Raw genomic sequence first — 2,900 nt, 5'->3', positions numbered from 1 at the left:
TTGTGCTTTAAATCTAATGGAATTATGAATCCATTAAAGCCGGTTGCATGGTGCACTTCACCCTTCAGAAGCTCCATTACATGCTTAATCACCTTTATTGCATCCTCAAATGTTAGACGACCCCAAGGAAATTTTCTGCAAACATCCAAATCGTCCACTATCCTTAAGATGAATGGGTCTAATGCTGCAGAATCCTTCGTCGTTCCTCTGATAACCCGACCAAGGAAGAACAGGACAACCATCTTCAATCTATCATTACATGCCGTACCCATAGATTGCAGCTTCTGCTTCACATCTTCTATGGTGATCTTCTTCTTATTACCGAAGTAATAATCCACAAACTTAGTACCCCCGAGCTTCAAATGTCCACTCGGATACTCATGGCAGTCCAAGCCAGAGATGAGGGCATGCTCCCTCATAGAGTAGCGGATGGGCACACCATTCACCCCAAACCATGAAGCTTCTTCTCCTTCAATACGAATGGTGTGCAGCAGTAACATCCACATTCCTTGGAGCTTCAGGAATTCTTCATCAGGCATGTGGAAGAAATGACAAAACTGAGGATGGCTCGTGAACCAGCCGACCTCCTCCTTAAGTTCCTTAATCACATCAACTGTGTTCTTCACGCGGCACTTGGTCTGAATCTTGCAAGTCTTCAGGTACTGTGTGTTCTTGAAGTACATTTCAAGGGGCTGTGGTGGTTGTCTTTCCTGCAATCAAATATATATGTATTAGTCATTTTTTACTAGTAAAATAATAAAATAAATGATTAAAATGAATGCAAAAATTACCTTGGAGGAAACAGCAGACATGCCTTCACTTTCGGGGTCAAGTGAGAGCGAAACCACACTCGTTCCTCTCACTGGATTACTCTCTTCTCTAACCGGCTCATTCCCATTTGATACCGCTTTTCTAGCTCTAGTTCTACTGGAGACTCCACCTCCAGTAGATGGACGCTTTCTTTTTAGGCCCTTCATTCCCTGTACAAGATGTTAATCACAACAACTCAGTTACTCCTACCAACATCAATAAAGCTTCAATTCAAAACTAATACACAACAGTATCATCTAATTAGAATAAAACCAATACACACACAACCAGTGACACTTTATTCAACTAAAACCAAAAGAATATTATACCTCAGAGGGGGGGCCACACATATCATCACTATTGTTTCCGTCTAATAGCTCTTCCACATGCTCTTTAGCAACAGGAACTGTTGTGGATTTTCCATTTTTCTTTGTAGTCTTTTTTTTTTCCTCCACGGTTACCTGCCATTATCTACTTCCTCTGAACATCCAAAAACAACACAACAACACACATTTAGGCATAATCTAGAATTATTACTTTGCCTAATCTCAAACCTTTCATTCATTCAATAAATCACCTACTTCATTTCAGTTTACATTTATCCTAACAGTCAAAGAGATTTCGGTTTCATATCACAAATAATAAACCAGGAAAACCAATTGGATCCAGTAAGAAAGAACCCATAAAAATCGCGAGCTCTTGGTTTTTTTGTTTCAGTTTATACCAATTCAACAGTTTCAAGATGTTTTCCCCAATTTCAAACCACAATCTCGCTTACTAAGATCCTACCAAACTTTTCGACTACAATTTACAAGTTTTCCCTAAATTTTATCTGACCTAGATACAAGATACAAAGAAATCAACGTCAAAAAATAACTTACCAGAATGAAGGATGTCGATTCAGAAGATGAAGTCTTGATTAGAACAGAAGAAGAGACGAAGGAGAAGAAGAAACGATGAAGCCGAGAGTTTCTGGAAATCAGAAAGAATGTTCGGAAGAACACGAGGAGAAAGAGAGGAGAGAACGACAATTTTTTTTTTCTTTTCTGTCTAAACGCGAACGCGGAGGGAATTTAGATTTAGGAAAGGGTTATACCCGTTTCTGTTTGGGTGGGCCGGGTTTGAGTGGTTGGGTCATGTAATTATGTAATTTTGTTAGGGTTATAGATGTATTTAGCCTATTTTCCTATTTTAAAATAAATAAATATAAAATTATATTTTATTGATGGGAGATTTGAGCATTTTTTGTGAGTTAAAGGGGCATCTCGAGTTAACCTCCGTGAAACCCTCCTCATCAATCAAAGTTGCTATTTAATATCTTCTTCACGGTTTTGTTCCATCTCCCGTAGATTCTCCTACGATATAAGCCGCTTCATCTAAACCCTGGATCAAGCCCAAATCAAAAACTATCACTAACGAAGCTACAATTACGACCACAAAATCCACCGGTAAGTCTCCTGCCTCCGAAGTTTCGCTCGGACCAAAATCCATTTCTGGGAGGCCAAAAACATTGCGAAAGGTGGGACCTTTATTGGCTTAGAGCTGCTAGGATCAAGCTGGAGGTCGCTGCGTAGGGTACCAGCCTAATCAGCACGTAGTACCTTTGTTAGTTTAGAATCTCAAAACACTATATTGGTTTGTGGGTTTCAGAAAAACTGAGAACTGTTCTTTATATTTGTATGCAGGAGATCGATTTTGAGTTTGAGACTGAATAAAAGAAATATCTTACCAGACAAGGAAATAATTAAGAGGTATATACACAACATCTTAATGAATGTAGCTTTTTGCTAGGAAGCGTATAAGTTGAATATTTTTCTTCCTATTCTGCAGTCATTGAAAGATGAAACTAAAAGACTTAGCTTTCTTCAAGAAAAAAAAATGTATATGGCAAATCTTCAAAAGCTCCTGCTAAAAACGAAAAGGTAATTTTGCTCCTTTGCACATGTAATAATTTCAGATACCTTGGCAACGCTGATGCTAGGGTAGGATTGTGTATTCTTTAGTCTTTTTTGCTCCTTCACCTGTAATAATTTCAGTTACCTTGGCAACGCAAGACGACCTAATGAATTTATGTTGAACCTGTGAACTAT

Source organism: Brassica oleracea, chromosome C2 (genome assembly GCF_000695525.1).
Source record: "Brassica oleracea var. oleracea cultivar TO1000 chromosome C2, BOL, whole genome shotgun sequence".
In the NCBI taxonomy this organism is placed as follows: Eukaryota; Viridiplantae; Streptophyta; class Magnoliopsida; order Brassicales; family Brassicaceae; genus Brassica; species Brassica oleracea.
The sequence above is the reverse complement of the archived record's forward strand: the minus strand, read 5'-3'. Positions refer to the sequence as shown.